Here is a 26,892-nt window from a genome sequence, read left to right on the forward strand (position 1 = left end):
CTGATTCTGTAGTTTACAGAAACACCCCATATGTGGTCGGAAACTGCTGTACGGGAACACCAGGGTGTTCATTTTTTCAAATGTGTTATTTTCATATGACTTTGCTTATGCCCCGAGTCTCAGTGATGTAAAAAATATATATGCCAAACTTCAAGAAGATTGGATATTATTTAAGGGTTGCACACATTGATCACTTTTATTACTACTCTCACTCCTGTACCTAGGAGGTTGGTCTAAAAACGACTTCAGTTTCAGGATCCCAGGGGCTCTGCATCAAGCAAGGTGGATGGCAAAGGCAATATATGCACTTAAAATTGTCCTCTTCTCTAAACAGTTGAATATTCCTCAACGAGAACTGAAAGGAATGAAACAGGTTGCACATTTTGTCAGCCTCATATATGTTTGCTTTTTGCACGAGCCAAGTGTAAGTTGATGGGCTCCAAAGAATGATTTGGATATGCTACAGCTTCTGAGCACTTACCCAGATGCAGACAAAAAAAAGTGCTCTCACGGTTGCTAAGAGACACCTTTGGTATCTGTCAGAAACAAACGTGGGATTGGCTTTTTTGGACAAACGTATTACTCGGGCTGTTAAGGAAAATATGACTAAAAATTTTGAAACCAAACCTGCAAAGTAAAAGGAAATGAAACGATTACAGGGTAAAAAAAAAAACTAGTTTTTGAAGGAAAAGACTTGAGCCATTTCGTTACTAATAAAACAAAGACGTTCTTTGAATTGTTTGGGATCCACAACGTGACAGAATACTGCAGTGATTCTCTAAGAAGCCATGTGAACGCTCTTACGGTGGTCAAGGATACCGCAGAAAGAGGAATTGCTGTGATAAAAAAGTTTAACGAATCGGTCAGGGATGAACAACAAAAACAATTCTTGTTGAGGGTAGTCGAGCATCACAGAAAAGTCGTAACCGAGCTAACAAAAGAAGCGATTGCATCGTTCAAAGTTGATTAATATAACACGTTTTGCCTATCAATCTTAGTGTCTAGTTTTAATATTATTTTAAGTTTGTGATTTCTAGTTTTCCCAATAAAAGTAATTAACATTGAAAAATCTTATTTTTGGCCTACTTTTACAAAACTGATCAAATTGTGCAACCTCTAAATATTATCCAATCTTCTTGAAATTTGGCACGGCTTGGAGAACTTTCCGTTCAAACCTCTGATCATGGTTTCCTACAATATCTAATCTATAGTGTTTGCAAAAGGTATGAGAATTTGACCATGTAGCCGCCTTGCAAATCTGGTCAATAGAAGCTTCTGCGTGTTCTGCCTATGAAGTTGTAACTGCTCTGGTGAAATGGGCTCTGATATCTTGAGGACAGGACATTCCCTGCAGCTGGTAGGAGTCCCTAATTGTCGATTTTATCCACCTGGCTAACGTTGTCTTTGAAGTTTTTTTGCCCTTGTTTCGGCCGGCAAATTGTATGAACAGATTAGAGTCCCGTCTAAATCCACTGGTAGCTTCTAAATAGATAAGAAGAGAATGTCTGACATCTAAGGCTACTTTCACACTGGAGTTTCTGGGTCCGCTTGTGAGATCCGTTTCAAGGCTCTCACAAACGGCCCAAAATGGATAAGTTCAGCCCCCGGATTTCCGTTTCTCAAAGCTATTCATGAGCAGAATCTTTTCCAAATTTTATTATAGATGGCAGCGGTTACTTGTTTATGGCCTTTTTGAAGGGTTGATATCACATCGTCCGAAAACCCCTGTAATTTTAATAAGTCCCTTTCAGAAGCCACACTGTTAACTTTAGCCTGCTTATTTCTGGGTTCCAAATTGGACGCTGAGACAACAGATCTGGTCTTAGGGGAAGAGTTATTGGATCTTCCAAGGCCAACGAGGTTAGGACAGGAAACCACGCTTGTTTAGGCCAGAAAGGGGTTATAAAAATCACTTTTGATGACCCCATCCTGATCTTTCTGAGAATAGCCAGAATTAGAGGGAAGGGGGGAAAAGCATAAGCCAGCTTCATATTCCATCTCTGGGACAAGGCATCTACCGCAGTTGGATGGTCTGCTGGATCTCAGGAGAAGAAGGAATTTGTTTGAGGATTTTTCTGTGTGGCAAATAGGTCTATTTTGGGATATCCCTACTTCGCTGTCAAATCCCTGAAAACCAGTTTGTTTAGGGACCACTCGCTTGGGTCTAGGTAATGCATGCTGAGGAAATCTGTTGACCCTTTTAGGTGAACCGCTGAAATTGATAGGATTTTTCCCTCTGCCCAAGAGAAAATCCTGTTGGAAAGACTCTGAAGTAGAGGGTATCTTGTCCCCCCTGGAGTTTGAGAAACGCTACCGTCGTCATGTTGTCTAACAAAATTCTTTTGTGCTGGCCCAACAGAAGATCCTGACCTTGTTGCAGAGTTTCTCGGAGTTCTTGGTAATTTGAGGATCTCTCCTTTATGGCTTGATCCCAAGTTCCTTGGAAGCAATGATTTCCAATCTTTGCCCCCAATCCCTGCTGACTGGCATCTGTTGTTACAACAGTATAGGGGCTTGGGTTCCAGGAAAATCCTTTTGACAGGTTGTCCATGTTCTTCCACCAATCCAAAGACTTCTGAGGGTCTTTTTTTATGAGAATTTTCTGATTTAGGGACTGATGGTTCCCATCCCAAACAGAGAGGATCATCTTCTGAAGTGATCATGTGCGATACTGGCTCCATGGCACTGTCATGATACAAGCTGTCATCAGGCCTAGGATGCTCATTGCCTCTCTGATCGTACAAACTGATTTTGCTGTCTTTTCTCCGGAAGGAAGGATTTTGCAATCTCAAGTCTAGTACAGTTCCTAAGAAAATTTTCCTGGTATCGAGTGTTGAGTCTGATTTTTCCCAATTTAGGATCGAACCTAGGTCTTGTAGGAGAGAGATCACAGTCTGAGTATGATCGATTAACACTGAGTCTGCCTTCCTGATGTTTTGGGACCTGAAATCACCGCACCCAGATTTTTTAATTTAGTAATGTCTTCTATCTGGTTTATTTTTGTTGAGGAACTGACAAAAATTATATTCTGTAGCCTTCTTGTATGATTTGAAGTGCCCACGAGTTGGCACCATACTGGGAGAAAGAATTTTAGTCTTCCTCTCACTGGCCTGGCATCATTGTTTGTTCTGGGAGGTGTTGGGGTTAAGTAAAAAAAATACTGCCTTTTCCTCCTTCCTCCTTTCTGATAGGACCATCTTCCTGATTTTCCCTTGTCCTTGTGTGTTTGATTTTTTTTTTGCTGGAACTTTTTATGAAAAAAAGTTTTCTTAGGCTTTCTTTCCGGAAAGCCTTTCTTCTTGTCTGAAGCTTTTTCAGGGATATTATCTAATACCGGGCCGAAAACATAAGACCCTGAGAAAGGAATTACGCATAATTTATTTTTAGATGCTAGGTCGCCCGACCAATTTTTTAACCATAAGGCTCTTCTTGCCATATTCAGAAGTGCTCCGTTTTTTGCAGCAAACCTGACAGACTCTGCCAATGAATCTGCTACGAATGCAGTCACCATTTTTAGGAGAGGAATAGATTCCAGTATATCCTCCCTGGGAGTCCCCATTTTTAAATGGTTTTCCAACTGGGACAACCACAAAAGCATGGACCTTGCCACCGAGGTAGCGGCAATGTTAGTCGAGACTAAGGCTGCTGATGTCTCCCACGTTTTTCTCAAGAGACCGTCTTACGATCCATTGGTTCTTTTAGCTGAGATGAATCCTCAAAGGGAATAGCATAATTTTTTTGGCGTATGTATCTTGAAGCCTTTTGTTGCAGGTAGCACATCTTTTAGGCTTCCTTTTAGGTTCCACCTTATGAGTAGTCTCTTTTTCCCCTTAGGAAACATGATGAGCAATTTTTTTAGGAAATTTTATTTTTATTTTTTTAAAAACCCAAGTCTGGTTTTCCTACTCACATGACCCTAATAGAGCAGGAGGAATCCATCTGTAAGTACTCTGTTGCTAACCCCCTTCAGGTTTAAATGCCCTCGGCACTTACCCCTCCTGTTGCCGCGATGCTCCTCCTCTTCCTTTCCAGGACTCATCCTAAGAGAGTCAACCAGATGGGACGCAAGGCCGGTAAGCCAGGCCTCAAGCGTCCCATGCCATGATAATCGCTGTAGGGGACCGCCATCTTGTTTCCGGGCATGTGTTGTGGAATGCACATGCACTCCAACCACTGAAGGAATCCACTATGGGCGCCGCCATCTTACTTCCAGTTGCCCTTACTTCGGCGGAAGTGACGTCAGACTCACTGCGCTCCTGACACCTGCGGCCTCCAGCGATTGCGGCGCAATGAAGAGGAGCGAGTCTGGAGCCCAGAGCCCCACCGGGGTTGCGGCTACCAATCCCCCCGCCCGTGGTAGTATATCCCAACCTGGACTTCAGCCACATGGCCGACAGGTCCTGGAAGGGCTGGGGAGGCTAAGGGACCCCCAGTTTAGGAGGTTTTAGCTGGGTGTCTTAAGGAGGAAGGAGAGGAACATGCCCCCCGATCCCAGCCTCCGCCCAGGTCCAAAAAATTTCAGAGACCTCATCTTTGCCCCGTCCATTATTGGGACAGAAAAAACACTGGTGTGTGTGGGGTGGGGGTGGGAGAACTTTTAACCTCTCTTTCCTGTCCCAATAGTGGGAAGGGAGACATCCTCCACACGGCGATACCTAATATGTCTACTTTTCTTTTTTTCCCTATTTTTTACACATTTTTTTACTTTATTTTACTTTATTTTGGGATGCTTTTTTTTTTTTTACTTTAAACTTTTATTTTATTTTCATAAAAGTTAATTTTTTGAAACTTCTTTTCTCTCTTTATTTTTTGTCCCACTATGGGACTTCAACATTTCAGGGTCTGGTCCCTTTTTCAATACAGCACAATACAGATGTATTGTGCTGTATTGAACTGTCAGCGTCTTACATTGTAAGACACTAACAGTTGCCTATGAGACCCAGCCCTAGGGATGGATCTTCTGGGCTTCTGTAGTTGGCATAGCCATAGCAACCATCGGGTCTCTGTCACCGCAGCACGGGGACCCAATGGAGATGTACAAGCAGCCGCAAACCCCCTGTATGCCGCGGTGACCGTGGCATACAGGGGGTTAATCCGCCGGCATCAGTGTTTTCACCGCTGCTGGCAGATACAGCAGGGGCCCGGCTGCTGATCACGGCAGCGCGTGACAGAAGAGTGAAACAATTTGTGCATACGTCTAATTTCTGTTTGAAATGAGACCACAAATACATAAGTAGGTTCAGGAACAAGAGTTTAGTAATTTGGGGACTTTACATAAGCATCCTGCATGGGAGACTTTCTACTAAAGACTATTAGGGTCATACAGAGTTAAGCAGGGACAAGATGGCAGCAGTATTGCTAAGGTGGTCATTATATCAATAAAGGGATCATTTTCAAAAACAAAACGTGCCTTGATGTGTAATGATGCCTGTATATACACTCACCTAAAGAATTATTAGGAACACCTGTTCTATTTCTCATTAATGCAATTATCTAGTCAACCAATCACATGGTAGTTGCTTCAATGCATTTAGGGGGGTGGTCCTGGTCAAGACAATCTCCTGAACTCCAAACTGAATGTCAGAATGGGAAATAAAGGTGATTTAAGCAATTTTGAGCGTGGCATGGTTGTTGGTGCCAGACGGGCCGGTCTGAGTATTTCACAATCTGCTCAGTTACTGGGATTTTCACCCACAACCATTTTTAGGGTTTACAAAGAATGGTGTGAAAAGGGAAAAACATCCAGTATGCGGCAGTCCTGTGGGCAAAAATGCCTTGTGGATGCTAGAGGTCAGAGGAGAATGGGCCGACTGATTCAAGCTGATAGAAGAGCAATGTTGACTGAAATAACCACTCGTTACAACCGAGGTATGCAGCAAAGCATTTGTGAAGCCACAACACTCACAACCTTGAGGCGGATGGGCTACAACAGCAGAAGACCCCACCGGGTACCACTCATCTCCACTACAAATAGGAAAAAGAGGCTACAATTTGCACGAGCTCACCAAAATTGGACTGTTGAAGACTGGAAAAATGTTGCCTGGTCTGATGAGTCTCGATTTCTGTTGAGACATTCAAATAGTAGAGTCCGAATTTGGCGTAAACAGAATGAGAACATGTATCCATCCTCTGATGGCTACTTCCAGCAGGATAATGCACCATGTCACAAAGCTCGAATCATTTCAAATTTGTTTCTTGAACATGACAATGAGTTCACTGTACTAAAATGGCCCCCACAGTCACCAGATCTCAACCCAATAGAGCATCTTTGGGATGTGGTGGAACGGGAGCTTCGTGCCCTGGATGTGCATCCCTCAAATCTCCATCAACTGCAAGATGCTATCCTATCAATATGGGCCAACATTTCTAAAGAATGGTATCAGCACCTTGTTGAATCAATGCCACGTAGAATTAAGGCAGTTCTGAAGGCAAAAGGGGGTCCAACACCGTATTAGTATGGTGTTCCTAATAATTCTTTAGGTGAGTGTAAATAATTACAATATTAGAGCAAAAGGTTACTTTTTGGGGGGGGGAAACTGTACAATTGAAGGGAGGCTTTAAGACCCTGTGTGGCTGCCTCTAGCCTGGATACAAGATGAAATAGGTTGGTCATGGATACATACCATACTGGTTCTGTATGGTATCCTGTGGCACATTTGCCCACAAATGTTGCAGCTTGGCCTGTAGATCCTGCACACTCATAGGATGCCGAAGCTGGCAGCCGAGCAAGTGTTGTAGTCTCTCTGAGACATCCTTGAGAAACCCTTGCTGTTTGTAAGAGAGCATTATCCTGCTGAAAAATACTTGTTAGAACCCCTGCCATAAGAGGAACACGTGGCCACAGGATGTCCTGAACATATTGCTGAGCTGTTAGTGCCCTTCATGTCACTACTAGGGGTGACCGACTGTCACATGCAATGCCTCCCCAGATCATCACACCAGCAGTTAGGGCAGTGTGTTGCTGCACAGCAAAGGCAGGATTGAAGCGTCCCCCACAGCTTCCATACTCTTGCGTAACTGTCATGGGATTCCAAATTGAACCTGGATTTGTCACTAAAGATGATATTCTGTTCCAGTCCAGGTTTCTCATTCATGACATCACTGCATGCAAAGGGGACGATGGCTGGCAATGGCAGGACACATAATGTGCTCTGTGACACCAAATGTTCTTCTCCTAAGCACCCGGAATTAGTTTGGGCAGAAAAGGGTGTGTGTTGGGAGCCGACTGTATCTGGATGGTGGAAAACAATTGTGGGAGCTGCTCATGCTTATCGGTGGATCAAACAATTCTCTCTGTCTTGGTTGTCCAGAGTCCTCATGTAGCCACTGCACCCAACACCTCCTAACAGCTAGGTCAGACCAGCCTAGATGGCTGGCAAGAAATCAAAAAAACTATCCTGCTTTTCTTAGTCCAATCGTGTGCACCCTCTGAAAGTCTGTAAACTGGGTGCATCATAGAGGCATGTCTAGCGATCAGCGATATCTCACTAATAGGTATACTTCCCTAAAGTAGCCTCTGAGAACCTTCTTATAGAGCAGCATGGGAAGCACTTTTAAGCCCTCCTGAGGCAATACCCAGTGTCTAATCAGACCACACCTGTAATCATGTACATATCTGCCCGAGACATAACTAAATGCAAAGTTTATAAGCAATCTGACATTTCTATCTGGTTGTGTTATTTAGTTTTTTCGATGAGTGTACTGTCCGTCTTTATAGAGAGGAAGTTAATTCACCAGTTGTACAGGGTGGGCCATTAATATGGATTCACCTTAATAAAATGGGAATGGCTGGTGATATTAACTTCCTGTTTGTGGCACATTAGTATATGTGAGGGGGAAAACTTTTCAACATGGCGGCCATTTTGAAGTCGGCCATTTTGAATCCAACTTTTGTTTTTTCAATAGGAAGAGGGTCATGTGACACATCAAACTTATTGGGAATTTCACAAGAAAAACAATGGTGTGCTTGGTTTTAACGTAACTTTATTCTTTCATGAGTTATTTACAAGTTTCTGACCACTTATAAAATGTGTTCAATGTGCTGCCCATTGTATTGGATTGTCAATGCAACCCTCTTCTCCCACTCTTCACACACTGATAGCAACACCGCAGGAGAAATGCTAGCACAGGCTTCCAGTATCCGTAGTTTCAGGTGCTGCACATCTCGTATCTTCACAGCATAGACAATTGCCTTCAGATGACCCCAAAGATAAAAGTCTAAGAGGGTCACTGGATATGCGAAATTGCTACATGATGATGTGTTTCCCTCTTTATGCACTGAAGCTGGCACATTCCCTGAGTTTTTCCAGCAAGATGGTGCTTGCGATTTTCACGCAGCCCCATTCACTTCTATGGGGCCTGCGTTGCGTAGAAAACGCACAATATAGAGCATGCTGCGATTTTCACGCAACGCACAAGTGATGCGTGAAAATCACCGCTCGTGTGCACAGCCCCATAGAAATGAATGGGTCCAGATTCAGTGCGGGTGCAATGCGTTCACATCACGCATTGCACCCGCGCAGAATACTCGCCCGTGTGAACTCAGCCTAACAGTGTCATCCAGAGCTCCCTGCCCCTTTAAAGCTGACCTACAGAAGTAAAGAAAAATGGCAGGGTTTTTATGGAAACCTGGTGTAATACTGTGTTTATGTGGAGACTAAGGACTTGCAAGCTTCTATTGGCTGATAAGGGACATGTGACTGTGTGTATGGCAGTTGGGATATGAAGAAAAATACCTGCAGGCTTCTATTAGCTAATGCATTTTTTTTTGAATATCTCAGGAACGGTACGTGCTAGAGAGCTGAGACCCGGTCTAAAATCTTCCCGGACACCTGATGTACCTGTGTGCCAAATGTCATGAATGTAAATGCGACAGTACAGATTCCTTTACCAGACATACAGTTGTGTTCAAAATAATAGCAGTCAGACATCACTAACCTGATCAATCACTGTTTTTGGTAGAAATGATATTTCTACATGGCAAATAATTTACTAGCAGGTGTAGTAGAGTAATAGAAACCAAACAGTCATGGCATGCATGCTGCTGATTCTCTGTAATTCAATCACTTATTGAAAGGGGCATGTTCAAAATAATAGCAGTGGGGAGTTGAATGAGTGAGGTCATTCAGTCTTTGAAAAATAGGTGGCAATTATTGCCCTTATTTAAGGAAGGAAGGCAGAAAATGTTGTACATGCTGGTTGCAGTGCATTTCTCTCTGAAATTCTGAGGAAAATGGGTCGTTCCAGACATTGTTCAGAAAAACAGAGTACCTCGATTAAAAAGTTGATTGGAGAGGGGAAAACATATTAAGAAGTGCAGAAAATGATAGGCTGCTCAGCTAAAATGATCGCAAATGCTTTAAAATGGCAACCAAAACCTGAAAGCCGTGGAAGAAAGCGAAAAACTACCATTCGAATGGATAGAAGAATAGCCAATATGGCAAGGACTCCGCCAACAATCAGCTCCAGGAAGATCAAAGAAGGTCTAAAGTTACGTGTGAATACTGTTACAATTAGAAGAGGCCTATGTGAAGCCAAGCTATCTGCAAGAAGCCCCCGCAAAGTCCCACTGCTGGAAAAAAGACATGTGCTGAAGAGGTTACAATTTGCCAAAGAGCACATTGACTTATAGAGACATTTTGTGGACTGATGAAAGTAAGATTGTTCTTTTTGGGTCTAGTGGCCGGAGACAGTTTGTCAGACGACCCCTAAACACTGAATTCAAGCCGCAGTGCACTGTGAAGACACTGAAGCATGGTGGCGCAAGCATCATGATATGGGGATGTTTATCATACTACGGTGTTGGGCCTATTTATCTCATACCAGGGATCATGGATTAGTTTGAATAGATCAGAATACTCGAAAAGGTCATGCTGCCTTATGCTGAAGAGGAAATGCCCTTGAAATGGGTGTTCCAACAAGACAACGACCCCAAACACACCAGTAAACGTGCAACATCTTGGTTCCAGACCAACAAGATTGACGTTATGGAGTGGCCAGCCCAATCCCCGGATCTTAATCCAATAGAAAACTTGTGGGGTGACATCAAAAATGCAGTTTCTGAGGCAAAACCAAGAAATAGAGAAGAACTGTGGAATGTAGTCCAATCATGCTGGGCTGGAATACCTGTTCACAGGGCCAGAAGGTGGTGACTCCGAGCAACACAGATGTACAGCAGTTCTCAGAAACAGCAGTTATACAACTAAATATTAGTTAAGTGAGTCAAATGAAAGCAAAATCTTCAAACATTTTTCAGTTTATATAGTGAATGTTTGAGTTTGTAAAGAAGAATACAAACACTGCTATTTTTTTGAACAGTCTAATATTCACTTTTTTTCCATTTTTATAGAGGAACAACACAAATTTGCTATTATTTTGAACACAACTCTACATACACACAGAAATACACTCAGCTTACTATATTAGATGCTGTATATATACACTGCTCAAAAAATAAAGGGAACACTTAAACAACACAATGTAACTCCAAGTCAATCACACTTCTGTGAAATCAAACTGTCCACTTAGGAAGCAACACTGAGTGACAATCAATTTCACATGCTGTTGTGCAAATGGGATAGACAACAGGTGGAAATTATAGGCAATTAGCAAGACACCCCCAATAAAGGAGTGGTTCTGCAGGTGGTGACCTGACCACTTCTCAGTTCCTATGCTTCCTGGCTGATGTTTTGGTCACTTTTGAATGCTGCCGGTGCTTTCACTCTAGTGGAAGCATGACACGGAGTCTACAACCCACACAAGTGGCTCAGGTAGTGCAGCTTATCCAGGATGGCACATCAATGCGAGCTGTGGCAAGAAGGTTTGCTAGTGTCCAGAGCATGAAGGCGCTACCAGGAGACAGGCCAGTACATCAGGAGACGTGGAGGAGGCCGTAGGAGGGCAACAACCCAGCAGCAAGACCGCTACCTCCGCCTTTGTGCAAGGAGGAACATGATGAGCACTGCCAGAGCCCTGCAAAATGACCTCCAGCAGGCCACAAATGTGCATGTGTCTGCTCAAACGGTCAGAAACAGACTCCATGAGGGTGATATGAGGGCCCGACGTCCACAGGTGGGGGTTGTGCTTACAGCCCAACACCGTGCAGGACGTTTGGCATTTGCCAGAAAACACCAAGATTGGCAAATTCGCCACTGGCGCCCTGTGCTCTTCACAGATGAAAGCAGGTTCACACTGAGCACATGTGACAGACGTGACAGAGTCTGGAGACGCCGTGGAGAACGTTCTGCTGCCTGCAACATCCTCCAGTATGACCGGTTTGGCATTGGGTCAGTAATGGTGTGGGGTGGCATTTCTTTGGAGGGCCGCACAGCCCTCCATGTGCTCGCCAGAGGTAGCCTGACTGCCATTAGGTACCGAGATGAGATCCTCAGACCCCTTGTGAGACCATATGCTAGTGCGGTTGGCCCTGGGTTACTCCTAATGCAAGACAATGCTAGACCTCATGTGGCTGGAGTGTGTCAGCAGTTCCTGCAAGACGAAGGCATTGATGCTATGCACTGGCCCGCCCGTTCCCCAGACCTGAATCCAATTGAGCACATCTGGGACATCACGTCTCGCTCTATCCACCAACGTCACGTTGCACCACAGACTGTCCAGGAGTTTGCAGATTCTTTAGTCCAGGTCTGGGAGGAGATCCCTCAGGAGACCGTCCGCCACCTCATCAGGAGCATGCACAGGCATTGTAGGGAGGTCATACAGGCACATGGAGGCCACACACACTACTGAGCCTCATTTTGACTTGTTTTAAGGACATTACATCAAAGTTGGATCAGCCTGTAGTGTGTTTTTCCACTTTAATTTTGAGGGGGACTCCAAATCCAGACCTCCATGGGTTAAAAAATTTGATTTCCATATTTATTTTTTTGTGTGATTTTGTTGTCAGCACATTCAACTATGTAAAGAACAAAGTATTTCAGAACAATATTTAATTAATTCAGATCTAGGATGTGTTATTTTTGTGTTCCCTTTATTTTTTTGAGCAGTGTATATAGTGACAAGACAAGGGGAAAGTGGTAGAAGGAGTCTACATTTCACCTAGGTTCTTGTCTTATACATTTTAAATAGCCGCCAGGGAGTTGAAGCAGCAAGGTAAACTAGGTTTCCTGTTGGTAAGGGTTTTATCATAATCCTGGTTAGAAGGGCCTGGCTGCTTGGAGCAGGGAGAGTTGGGTGGATCTTTGCTCCAATTAGCCACTCCTAGTATTCGTGGTAACTGTGGCTAATCCCTTGAGAACCTGGGTGTGCTATAAGAGGGCAGACAGCTCACTAGCTGGGGGCTCTTATCCTGGGAAGCTCTGCTATGAGTAAAAAGCAACCCTGTGTCTTGCGGCTGGGCACAAGGTTCCGTTTCCTTTAGTTAGGAACTGCATTGTGTATAGAAGTAGCGGCCAGAAGGCCAGGTATTTATTTTATTTTGTACTGTTTTGTTTAATACTTTTGTCTGCAAAGTCAGTAAAACTGGCTGAGGCCAGTTGCACCATACTTGATTGGACTGGACTGTGTTTTGTGCAACCACAGAGCCCGTCTATCCCGGGAGACAGTGATCCCTTGAGCTAATCCCGTTACAATATATATATATATATCTCCACACAGTCTATTCAAAATCTTTATCAGAAATATATTCTCATCTGCTTAGTTTTATTTTAAATATTTATCAATTAAGGAACGAAGTCATCCGAATCAGAAGGTCGGCAATCTTTATTTTCTGCCGACAGTGAGACAACCAAATAACACACAATACAATGTTGTCAAGCTCTGCTAAGCAGCTGTCTGATTATACTAGGAGTCCAGGCTTTATATAAGGTTCCTTATGTAAGCAATAAAGAAATAAGCTATATAATAATAATCGCTATAACTAGGCAGGTTAGTCGATACTTTGCATAGAACATATAACAGGATGTTTCTATAGAATATAAAAATAAAAAGAAGGAAAAAAGGAGGAAGTTTATTCAGACACTAAAGGATCTAAGGGAAGAATCCCCTTATGTCTGACAGTGGTGGTGACTGAAGTATAAGTAGCGCAAGGGTGGCAGCCAAACAAATGTCCAAGCAGGGCACTCAATGTAGATTTTGAAAAAACAAAAATAGTGGTGGGGGGAGGTATAGAAAAGGCGCCAAACCGAGCAAAAATGCACTAAAAATTTTTATTTTTTATTTTTTATATCATGGTGCTAGTGTGCTAGCATAATGAACAAAAAAAGCTTCTATATATAAAAAAACTTCTATATATAAAAAAAGACCTTTCATATAGAAAACAATAAAAATTATTGATAATTAATAATGAAAAATGAGAAAATTATTAATAAAAAGAATTAATAAAATTAATAATAAAATAATATATATAAAAAATATATATATATATATAATATTGATATATATAAAAATATTTTAAAAAAATATTTGAAATGAATGCGGTCCCTGCTGTGGTGAACACAGAGGGTTAAAGGTGGAGGTTAAAACCAAGGTTAAAAGAAAGAAATAAAATGGATGAATGAACATCCAGTGAGGCACTTACTTCACTGGGGGGTCGTCAGCAGGATAAGCATAAAACACCTGTGACGATTCCCCCCTGGCCAGGATCGTGTGTAGAGTCTTGGTGAATGATGGCAGCAAGGCAGTGTGCTTCTGATCAAATCACCTTTATTAGATAAGTGGCTCAACGCGTTTCGGGGATCAATGTTTCCCCTTCATCAGGAGCAAGTGGCTATAGTCATATATGTAGCAGATTAGATCTATATATACACACAGTTCAATTAGTGAAATGGCGCCAAAAAATGCCGAAAAAAGAAAGTTGTATGATGTCACTTCCGGTCAGTGGAACGCAATTTGCGTTCCAAAGGGCGGAAGTGGCCGGTAGGAAGTGAAAGTAAATAAAGAAGAAAGATAGTGATCATCATAATAAACAAGAAGGGAGACTAAGGGGAGGTAGTGCTAAAGCCTAATGTATATTATGTGTTAGGCGGCCGGGGGCTGGTATGGGAGTGAAGCGTTATGAGGCGGTCGGGACAAGCGTTCCCAGCGGTGGAACGCTTGGTGGAACGCATGGGTGAGGGGGTGGAGTGAATGAGGAGGGGGAGGAGTTGTAGGAACGTCAACAGGGTGACGTATGCGGCTGAGGCTGAGCGGACGTGGCTGGGGGAGGAGTTACTACTGGCAGGGACGCATTGGCGTCATGTGGACCGCATGGTGGAGCGCACGTCCGGAGGGGCGGGTTGAACACTTGAATATCGCTATGTGCTAGGAGTAGCTGGATCGGCAGTGCTGAGGGGTGTATTGTGTGTGTGGTCACATGTGTTGCTGGAGGAGGGAGAATGTATTAACAAAAGATGAGATGGGGGCATGGGCAATAAATTGGGCAATAGTTTGGGCGATAAGTTGAGGGACAGTAAGGCTGATGTGAGATTATAGCATAAGGGGAGCAAAGGGTATAGATATAAATGTAGATACACGTATAGATACAAAACTGCATCCATAAGACTGCACATATAAGAGCACAAAGGCATATATATATACATATATATATACCTACACATACACACACACATATATACATATACATACATGAGCATAAACATGCGCGCATAAAAATATATATAAAAGAGCATAAAAATATATATATGAAAAACATATGAAAAATATATGAAAAATATATGAAAAAAGTATGGCATGGCAAGTAGGCATGGTGTACTTATTTAACCTCCATAGGACATATATACAATGCAATGGATACAATTTTTAGAAGAATAGATGATTCTAGATAAATATTTTAGATAAATATTCCAAGAAATGTGTGTGGATTTTCGCCGATAAAGGACAAGAACAGAAACAAAACTGATAATTCAACGATATATGGATGAATGAATAAACGTGAATAAACGTGAAAATAAAATAAACGTGAAAATAAACATGAAAATATGAAAATAAACAAGAAAGTAAATAAACAAGAAAGTAAATAAGAAAGTAAATTACCGGAAAATGACCGACAAAATAAACGTATATGTATACGTATATGGTTGCTTCTATTGAACATATTGGGTGGTGATTAACCCCCAATGGACACATATATAGTGTACTGGATGAGTGACAGAGAGGATGCGTAATGAGACGAGCGCATATGTGTATATAGTTCGCATAGTGGGCAGTAGTGGTGAGGGCCAGTGGTATATACATATGTATATATAATTATAATTATACATAGAGAATGATAATCGCATGGGATCTATATATGTATGTACATGCAAGGTTTACATGTATATGAGGGGCTATATATATATATACACACATATGCGTAGTCTATAAGGGGGGGGGAGGGGAAGAGATAGAGCATAATGAGGGAAGATATAGGTCTCTTGTTGTGGGAAGAGTGGGTATTTTCAGATGAAGGGGGTTGGGGCGGGCAAGTGGTGTGCGTGTATTCATTCTCATATCTGGAGAAGGGGTGTGTCTGATGGGACAGTAAGGTGACCAGAGAACAAGGTGGGTGATTGGGTGGTTTAGTAGTTGACGTATTCTAGAGATTCATTTAGTCCGAACGGAGTGAGTGTGTTGAGTTTGTAAATCCAGAACATTTCCTTACGGCACAATGTCTGGTACGAATCGGGGACCCATTCTATGGGGATGACACGGAGTAAGGAGGGGTCACCATCATGGTAGTTTGCAAAGTGGCGTGATACGCTGTGAGTAACTACTTTACGGGAGATGTTAGATCGGTGGTTGTTCATGCGCTCTCGTAGTGGTTGGGTGGTGCGTCCTATGTAGTAGATGTTGCATGAGCAGTGGAGGAGATAAACAACAAATGTGGTGCCACAGGTCATTTCGTGTCTCAGAGAGAGGGACTCTTCGAGGTTGGTGAGTGAAATTTCCCTGACGTCGTGTGCGATCATGGCGCAACATTTGCAGCGAGTTTTACCGCATTTAAAAGACCCCATTCTGGATGTGTCTTTAAGATTCAGGGGCTTACCGAATAAATCGACCCCTCTAGTTGCATTGAGTTTGGGGCAGGATGGGGCTAGGATCTGTTTCAGTGTTTTGGCTCTCCGGAAAGTGAGGATCGGGTTTTGAGGAATGGTGAGGCCGATGATTGGGTCTTTTAGTAGTATTGACCAGTGTTTGGTTAGTATTTTTCTAATCGTGGTGTGTTGGGTGTTGTAGCGGGTGATAAGGTTAAGTGGGAAATTTTTTGTATTTGTCGTCTTTTTGGGTTTTGATTCTCCATATTTGATATCTCGTTCAGTTGTCAAAATCCTTTTCTTGGAGTCTGTGACTAGTTTCTTGGGGTATCCCTTTTCGTGAAATCTTTTTCCCAAGAATTCTATTTGTTGGGTGAGTGTTTCTTTATCTGAGCAATTTCTTTGTACTCTGCGCATTTGGCTATAGGGGATGTTATTTTTCCATCGGGAGTGGTGGCAGCTCTTGTAGTCCAGATAACTGTTTGTGTCAACTTGTTTGAAGTGTGTTTTGGTTGTGATGAGGTTATTGGTTGTATTTAGGTTGAGATCTAGGAAGACAGCTTCCTTAGTGTTGTGTTCCATTGTGAAGGATAGGTTCCAGTTGTTATTGTTGAGTTCTTTCAAGAAACATGTGAGGTCATCTGTTTCGCCTTCCCAGATGAGGATGATGTCGTCAATATAGCGTTTATAAAGGCGGATTTTGGCATGTGAGAGAAGGCCTACACTGCTTTCGAAATGACCCATAAATAGGTTGGCATATGAGGGGGCGAATTTTGTCCCCATAGCGGTCCCTTTCGTCTGGAGGAAGGTTTTATCTTGAAAGTTGAAGTAGTTGTGTTCCAGGATGAAATTTATGGATTTGAGGATGAAGTGGCATTGTGTCTTAGGCATGCGAGGATCGGAGTTGAGCCAATTATGTATTGCTTCTAAGCCAAGGGAGTGTGTTATGTTGCTATAGAGGGCGGCCACATCAAGTGTGACCCAGTGGTAGTTCTCTCTCCATTGGAACGTCTCTAATATTTGTAGTAGGTGAGTGGTGTCTTTTAGGTATGATGGTAGTTGAATTACGTATTGTTGTAGTATGCCGTCTATGTACTCTGACAAGTTGGTGGTGAGTGAGCCTATACCTGAAATGATTGGTCTTCCGGGAGGGTTGGACAGTGATTTGTGGATTTTTGGTAAGAAGTAGAATTTGGCTGTGACAGGGTGTGCAATTTTAAGGTATGTTCTGGTTTTCTTGTCTAGAATGCCTAGATGGTAGCCTTCGTCTATGAGTTCATAAAGTTCTTTCGTAAAGCCTGGTGTTGGGTTTTCGCTTAACGGTGAGTAGTAAGTCTTGTCTGATAATATACGTAGAGATTCGGCGGTGTAGTATTTGCTATCCATTAGTACAATTCCCCCTCCCTTATCTGCATTTTTTATAACTATATCCTTATTTCCGGTTAGGGTTTTAATGGCTCTTTTCTGTTCCTGGGTGAGGTTACTGGTGGGTTTTGGATTGGGGTTATTGAGGTTCAGTTTAAAGTCTGTAATGACCATATTGAAGAAGGTTTCGATGTGTGGGCCTTTGCTTTCTAATGGGTAGAAGGTGGATTTGGGTCTGATGTTAGAGGGAACGAGGTTGGGGATTTGAGAATGTGGGGGGACCGGGTTGGTAAGAGATGGACCGGGGGATGGAGGTGGTGGGGTGTGGTGGGGTAACCGTTCTTTTAGAGAGAAGTGTCTGTGGAGGGTAAGTTTTCTCACAAATTGATTTAGGTCCACAAAGAGCTCAAAAGGGTCGGGATTGTTAGTGGGACAAAAGGATAAACCTTTACCTAGAATGTCCCTTTCTTGGGAGTTGAGATCATGTTTAGATAGGTTGAAGATGCCTAGTTGTTTCTCAAGGGTTGTTGGGTCAAGGGTAGATTTTATAATTTTTTGCACTTGAGTTTTTTGAAACATGGAGTGTCTCTTTCTTCCTCCTCTGCATCCTCGGTGTCTGGGTTTAGCCGCTTTTTCCGCAAGCTTGACAGGGGAGTGTAAAAGTGCGTGATTTTTAGCGTCTGTGGTGTTGAGGGGATCTTGGCGGGTGGCGATTTTAGTGGCTGGAGGAAGGGGCTTATGATAATAGGCTGGTCAGGACTTGTCTGGGCGGTGGCGTCGGATTTGGTGTCCTGACGGTAGGGGAGACCCTGTCTAAAAAAGCATCCTCAGTGAGATTGGTTGGTAGGGTTAGGAATTGGTCAGGTTCAGAATAACTGACAGAGTGAGTAGAAAAACTAGACTCAGGGTCGGACAGTATATGGGTAGTAGTGTCATGAGGTGGAATGTCTGTGCGCCGATCTTCCGGTGGGGTGTTGAAAACCTCAGTGGGGGTGGCTCCAGATTGGCTTGTGGTGGTGGTTTCAATGTGTGGTGTAGCTAGCATTGTAGTTGGATGAGGTGGTTGGATCCTTGTATGGTTATATTTAATGGTGCCTGTGTTAGTGAGAGTTGTCAGGGGGAGGGCTGTTAGTGGCTTGGGATGAAGCCCAGGATTGATAGATGTAGTTAGTGGCCCTCTTTTTCTTCTGCTATTATAGAAGGTGAGGTTTATGTTGGGTGTTTTTGTAAGTGGTTCCTCATGACCTGGGTGGTTTTGGTGTCTATGTATATTAAGTCGGAGGCGTGGTCTAGTGCGTTCCCAACTTCTAATATTGTTTTCTGTATAGTCTATAAGGTCTCTGAGTAATTTCTTACATTTATCTCTGACAACTTCATATTCATAATGTTTAAGGTGTTCTCTTCTATTTCTCATTGGGGGGTGTTGTTCTATTGATCTATGGTGCAACAGATTTTTGAGGAGAAGGGTTTGGTCTTTGCATATTTGTTTGCGTTTGTGGGTGAGAAGTTTCATGAGGTTAAATGAGTATTCATCACTGGTTTTTAACCAGTTTTTTTTACAAAAAGTTCATCATCCAAGAAGGAGGGTTTTAGAGATTGTCTGAGGCCCCTAGGTATTATATTTAGGGTTAGGTAGATGGATAGGAAATACCCATCGATCTCGTTGCGGATGAAGTCTTTGATAAGTTTTAGGATGTTGGATTCATTTCTTGGGGTTGCTGCTGGATAATTGTTATTGTTCTTAAAGGGGGGGCCCTCTGTTTCCGCCCAGGTTCCTCTTGGGGTATTCTTAAGTTTCTCGCCGTCTTGGGTGAAGAGGATACTCTTCACTTCTCTCGTAACTCTCTGGATTATGTGCGTCACGTCCGAATCAAGGTAGTCCCACCCTGCGTCTGCCGTACTCCTATGGTCCGGTGGGGGACGGGGCCCCCTCCGGTCCATTGATGCAAATAAAAAGAAGGAAAAAAGGAGGAAGTTTATTCAGACACTAAAGGATCTAAGGGAAGAATCCCCTTATGTCTGACAGTAGGCGCCGACAGTGGTGGTGACTGAAGTATAAGTAGCGCAAGGGTGGCAGCCAAACAAATGTCCAAGCAGGGCACTCAATGTAGATTTTGAAAAAACAAAAATAGGGGTGGGGGGAGGTATAGAAAAGGCGCCAAACCGAGCAAAAATGCACTAAAAATTTTTGTTTTTTATTTTTTATATCATGGTGCTAGTGTGCTAGCATAATGAACAAAAAAAAGCTTCTATATATAAAAAAACTTCTATATATAAAAAAAGACCTTTCATATAGAAAACAATAAAAATTATTGATAATTAATAATGAAAAATGAGAAAATTATTAATAAAAAGAATTAATAAAATTAATAATAAAATAATATATATAAAAAAAATATATATATATATATATAATATTGATATATATAAAAATATTAAAAAAAAATATTTGAAATGAATGCGGTCCCTGCTGTGGTGAACACAGAGGGTTAAAGGTGGAGGTTAAAACCAAGGTTAAAAGAAAGAAATAAAATGGATGAATGAACATCCAGTGAGGCACTTACTTCACTGGGGGGTCGTCAGCAGGATAAGCATAAAACACCTGTGACGATTCCCCCCTGGCCAGGATCGTGTGTAGAGTCTTGGTGAATGATGGCAGCAAGGCAGTGTGCTTCTGATCAAATCACCTTTATTAGATAAGTGGGTCCCCGATTCGTACCAGACATTGTGCCGTAAGGAAATGTTCTGGATTTACAAACTCAACACACTCACTCCGTTCGGACTAAATGAATCTCTAGAATACGTCAACTACTAAACCACCCAATCACCCACCTTGTTCTCTGGTCACCTTACTGTCCCATCAGACACACCCCTTCTCCAGATATGAGAATGAATACACGCACACCACTTGCCCGCCCCAACCCCCTTCATCTGAAAATACCCACTCTTCCCACAACAAGAGACCTATATCTTCCCTCATTATGCTCTATCTCTTCCCCTCCCCCCCCTTATAGACTACGCATATGTGTGTATATATATATATAGCCCCTCATATACATGTAAACCTTGCATGTACATACATATATAGATCCCATGCGATTATCATTCTCTATGTATAATTATAATTATATATACATATGTATATACCACTGGCCCTCACCACTACTGCCCACTATGCGAACTATATACACATATGCGCTCGTCTCATTACGCATCCTCTCTGTCACTCATCCAGTACACTATATATGTGTCCATTGGGGGTTAATCACCACCCAATATGTTCAATAGAAGCAACCATATACGTATACATATACGTTTATTTTGTCGGTCATTTTCCGGTAATTTACTTTCTTATTTACTTTCTTGTTTATTTACTTTCTTGTTTATTTTCATATTTTCATGTTTATTTTCACGTTTATTTTATTTTCACGTTTATTCACGTTTATTCATTCATCCATATATCGTTGAATTATCAGTTTTGTTTCTGTTCTTGTCCTTCATCGGCGAAAATCCACACACATTTCTTGGAATATTTATCTAAAATATTTATCTAGAATCATCTATTCTTCTAAAAATTTTATCCATTGCATTGTATATATGTCCTATGGAGGTTAAATAAGTACACCATGCCTACTTGCAATGCCATACGTTTTTCATATATTTTTCATATATTTTTCATATGTTTTTCATATATATATTTTTATGCTCTTTTATATATATTTTTATGCGCGCATGTTTATGCTCATGTATGTATATGTATATATGTGTGTGTGTATGTGTAGGTATATATATATGTATATATATATGCCTTTGTGCTCTTATATGTGCAGTCTTATGGATGCAGTTTTGTATCTATACGTGTATCTACATTTATATCTATACCCTTTGCTCCCCTTATGCTATAATCTCACATCAGCCTTACTGTCCCTCAACTTATCGCCCAAACTATTGCCCAATTTATTGCCCATGCCCCCATCTCATCTTTTGTTAATACATTCTCCCTCCTCCAGCAACACATGTGACCACACACACAATACACCCCTCAGCACTGCCGATCCAGCTACTCCTAGCACATAGCGATATTCAAGTGTTCAACCCGCCCCTCCGGACGTGCGCTCCACCATGCGGTCCACATGACGCCAATGCGTCCCTGCCAGTAGTAACTCCTCCCCCAGCCACGTCCGCTCAGCCTCAGCCGCATACGTCACCCTGTTGACGTTCCTACAACTCCTCCCCCTCCTTATTCACTCCACCCCCTCACCCATGCGTTCCACCAAGCGTTCCACCGCTGGGAACGCTTGTCCTGACCGCCTCATAACGCTTCACTCCCATACCAGCCCCCGGCCGCCTAATACATAATATACATTAGGCTTTAGCACTACCTCCCCTTAGTCTCCCTTCTTGTTTATTATGATGATCACTATCTTTCTTCTTTATTTACTTTCACTTCCTACCGGCCACTTCCGCCCTTTGGAACGCAAATTGCGTTCCACTGACCGGAAGTGACATCATACAACTTTCTTTTTTCGGCATTTTTTGGCGCCATTTCACTAATTGAACTGTGTGTATATATAGATCTAATCTGCTACATATATGACTATAGCCACTTGCTCCTGATGAAGGGGAAACATTGATCCCCGAAACGCGTTGAGCCACTTATCTAATAAAGGTGATTTGATCAGAAGCACACTGCCTTGCTGCCATCATTCACCAAGACTCTACACACGATCCTGGCCAGGGGGGAATCGTCACAGGTGTTTTATGCTTATCCTGCTGACGACCCCCCAGTGAAGTAAGTGCCTCACTGGATGTTCATTCATCCATTTTATTTCTTTCTTTTAACCTTGGTTTTAACCTCCACCTTTAACCCTCTGTGTTCACCACAGCAGGGACCGCATTCATTTCAAATATTTTTTTTTAATATTTTTATATATATCAATATTATATATATATATATATATATTTTTTTTTTTATATATTATTTTATTATTAATTTTATTAATTCTTTTTATTAATAATTTTCTCATTTTTCATTATTAATTATCAATAATTTTTATTGTTTTCTATATGAAAGGTCTTTTTTTATATATAGAAGTTTTTTTATATATAGAAGCTTTTTTTGTTCATTATGCTAGCACACTAGCACCATGATATAAAAAATAAAAAATAAAAAATTTTAGTGCATTTTTGCTCGGTTTGGCGCCTTTTCTATACCTCCCCCCACCCCTATTTTTGTTTTTTCAAAATCAATATTCTATAGAATATGACAGGATGATGAGGCAGGACGTTCTATAAACTGTTGACCCAGATGTTCTCTGCAGTTGTGCTTTACTACCCAAGTCAACAGTCTTTACAACAAAAAAAAAAACATTTAAATGATATGAATTTCAAAAAAATTTCCAACATGGTGTAGTGAATTAATCCGGTTATGTCGGAGCTGCTTCAACTGAAGAGATTGGTCACCACCTCTGTCTAAGGCACAATGGATGGATCTGTGGAGTTCTGGTGCCAGAGCTACTGTAGACCAGCTGATTGGTGGGGGTGCCAGGTGTCAGACCCCCCACCTATCTGATACTTATGGCTTATCCTGTCAACAGGCCATCGAGATCACATTACTGGAAAACCCCTTTAATGACATACGCATTATAGTCATTTAAAGCATGGGGCGGTTTAATGGCCCAAGCATCATTTTTACTTCTTGTGCAACCCAACGGATTTTTGCTATTGTTTTTATTTTTAGATGTCACATGTTTTTTTTTTTATTAATATGTTTTTAGAGATTTTTTGAAAATCTTTTTTAGTTTTATTTGGGGGATAAAGTCGTTTAATTTCAAACTCCAGCTGCTTAATCTTTAAATATACAAATTGACACCAAAATAAATGGTTAAAATTGGTTCCCTGTTTTGGTAATTTTAATAGTTTCTTTTGTTTCATGTGAAAAGGCAGACTATGCTGACGGTTTCGTCAGGAGTGGACTGTTTTTCTATTTTATTCTCATTTGTATTTTATGATATATTTTGATACTTTTAAAATATATTTTGGCCGGTGGGACATTTACACATTTTTTTCTATTTTGCAATTTTCTTTATAAGGCTACTTTCACACTAGCGGCAGGACGGATCCGACAGGCTGTTCACCCTGTCGGATCCGTCCTGCCGCTATTTCGCCGTTCCACCGCTCCATCCCCATTGACTTTAATTGATTTTAGTCAATGGGGACAGAGCAGCGGTCCGGCGAAATAGCAGCATGACGGATACGACAAGGTTTACAGCCTGTCGGATCCGTCCTGCCGCTAGTGTGAAAGTACCTTTACTGGGGCATCCAAATGTGGCAAGTGATGCTTGTGCAGCATAACGGCCCTGCCTGGCAAGGTAGAAACCACTATGTGCACAAAACAAGCAATCACCGACAGAATATATTAAGGGGCAGCGTCCAAAACCATCCACAATAACAGTAAAGGTTTACTACCCCTCCATCCCCCTTCGAGCTATCGTCATTACTTCTAGAAGTACAGCTGTAGCAGGGTTAACACACAAACTTTTAACTCAAATTTCTTAACTCAAAATGGTCACAAATGCAACATATCCAATGAATATATTTTATAATCATGTCATCTTCAATTATAAAACTAAACAATCCAGAACTGGTGGGACATACAATAAAAAATAATCAAGGATTCACCTACTAGAAAATTCATGTGAGATGAGTGAACCACATGACTTCTACAAATACAGGGGTGGCGAGGACCCCACTTGTTGGATTTATCCATGTTATTATGGGGGACTTCAACTACCCAGATTGTCACAATACTAGTGGAATACTGCTGGAATCCAACAGCGGGGACAAGGCCTAAACAAAGGCACTGGAGTCATGAACAGGAGGTAGCAGGAATGCAGATGAAGGCAGAGATCCAGACGAGAGGTCAGGGGGAAACCCAGTGAGCGGTCGGCAGGTGTCCAGGAGTAGCAGGGTAAACCGCAAGGAGAAGGAACAAACCAGAAAGCAAGTTCCAGGCGAGAGGACTGCATACGCAGGAGCTAATAAACAATACTCAAGCAATGAGTAACAGGCTTGAGAGGTTTATATATGAAACATGAAGTAAGATGGCACCCAGCTGAGACACAATCCACCATCTTAACTGAGGGAAAACTTAAGGACAAGACATTCTGAACTAAACAGACATAACAGGATGATTCCTGACACAGATATAGACTGGGAATCTGAAACATGTGCATCTCATAAAGGAAACAGGTTCTTGGCAATAACCAAAGACAATGACCTTTCCCAACTGGTTCAGGACCCGACTAGAGGGACGGCCACACTGGACTTAGCCAACAGACCTGACAGAACAACAGATGTGCAGGTTGGAGGACACCTGGGAAATAGTGACCAATCCTAAAATCTAATTGTGAGACGTACATACCTTATGGGAATAAAAGGTTAAGGAACAAGAAAAAAAACTGTGTGGATAAATGGAAATGTAAAGAAAGCAATAAATGACAAAAAGAAAGCATTTAAAAATCACTAAAATAGGAGGGTAGCGAGGAAGCATTAAAAACTACAAGGAAAAAAAATAGAATATGTAAAAGACAAATAAAAGTAGCCAAACTAGAGAAAGAGAGATTCATTACCAAAGAGAGTAAAACTAACCCTAACATTTTCTTCAATTATATAAATGGTAAAAAGTATAAATCTGAAGGTGTCGGCCCTTTACAGAGTAATGAGGGGGGAGTTGCAGAGAGCGATGAGGAAAAAGCAAATATTTTCTTCTCCACTGTATTCACTTAAGAAAATAAACTGTCAGATGAAGTGCAGAATGTAAAAGTAAATTCCCCATTAAAAGTCCCCTGTCTGACCCAGGAAGAAGTACAGCGGCGTCTTAAAAAGAATAAAATAGATAAATTGCTGGGGCCAGATGGCATACACCACCGTATCCTAAGAGAATTAAGTAATGTCATAGCCAGACCCTGATTTCTGATATTTAATGACTATTTACTGACATGGGGTTACCATAGGATTGGCACAAAGCAAATCTGGTGCCAATATTCAAAAAGGGTCCAAAAACAGAGCCCAGAAACTATAGGCCGATAAGTTTAACATCTGTCATTGGTAAACGGTTTGATGGTTTTCTAAGAGACGCTATCTTGGAGTACCTTAATAAAAATAAGTAAATAACCCCATATCAGCATGGCTTCATAAAGGATTGGTCATGTCAAACTATTCAATCAAATTTCTATGTCAAACAAATCAATTTCTATGAGGAGGCAAGTTCTAGACTTGACAGCGGCGAATCAATGGATGTTGTATATATGGATTTCTCCAAAGCATTTGACACTGTACAACATAAAAGGTGGTGTCATGAGGAAGGGTTGGAATTGTCTCTGGTAGCCCGAAACGCGTAGACAAGACTGCTAATTTTTGTAATTCATGGATGAGTTTTTACCGCAAGCTGAATAAACGCACATTCCTTTATCCAAGTGGAGCTGGATTTCTTTCAACCTCTTTTCACATAAAAGGTTTGGATATTAAAATGAGAATGCTTGGACTGGGAGAAAATCTCTGTATGTGGGTAAGTAACTGGCCCAGTGATAGAAAACAGAGGGTGGTTATTAATGGTACACACTCAGATTGGGTCACTGTCACTAGTGGGTTACCACATGAGTCAGTATTGGGCCCTTTTCTCTTCAATATATTTATTAATGATCTTGTAGAAGGCTTGCATAGTAAAATATCAATTTTTGCAGATGACACTAAACTGTGTAAAGTAATTAACATGGAAGAGGACAGTATAATGCTACAGAGAGGTCTGGATAGATTGCAGGCTTGGGCAGATAAATGGCAGATGAGGTTTAACGCTAACAAATGTAAGGTTATGCAAATGTAAGGAATAATGCAAGTCACCAGTACATACTAAATGGTAAAACACTGGGTAACACTGAAAGGACCTAGGAATTTTAGTGAACAGCAAACTAAGCTGTAGAAACCAGTGTCAGGCAGCTGCTGCCAAGGACAATTAGATAATGGGTTGCATCAAAAGGGGCATAGATGCCTGTGATGAGAACATAGTCCTGCCACTTTACAAATCACTAGTCAGACCACACATGGAGTACTGTGTACAGTTCTGGGCTCCTGTGAAAAGGGCAGACATAGCAGAGCTGGAGAAGGTCCAGAGGAGGGTAACTAAAGTAATAACTGGAATGGGGGGACTACAGTACACAAAGATTGTCACAATTAGGGTTATTCACTTTAGAAAAAAGACGACTGAGGAGAGATCTAATAACTATTGTGGTAATTCGCTCTGGTAGACAGGAGAATGCAGTATAGAGGCTAAGAGTATTATTCACACTTCTCAGGGGAGAACTAATAACTATGTATAAATATTTCAGGGGTCGGTACAGAGATCTATCCCATCATTTATTTATCCCCAGGACTGTGACTAGGGGACATCCTCTGCGTCTGGAGGAAAGAAGGTTTGTACACAAACATAGAAGAGGATTCTTTACGGTAAGAGCAGTGAGACTATGGAACTCTCTGCCTGAGGAGGTGGTGATGGTGAGTA

The 26,892-nt window shown here is 41.8% G+C and overlaps 1 protein-coding gene across 1 annotated transcript in view; it reads right to left on the minus strand.

Annotated features, from left to right (window-relative positions):
- The window catches only part of LOC121003516 (zinc finger protein 208-like), a 2,651,670-nt gene that overhangs the window by 565,632 nt on the left and 2,059,146 nt on the right, over positions 1-26,892 (minus strand). The window lies entirely within an intron of this gene.

Source organism: Bufo bufo, chromosome 6, assembly GCF_905171765.1.
Source record: "Bufo bufo chromosome 6, aBufBuf1.1, whole genome shotgun sequence".
In the NCBI taxonomy this organism is placed as follows: Eukaryota; Metazoa; Chordata; class Amphibia; order Anura; family Bufonidae; genus Bufo; species Bufo bufo.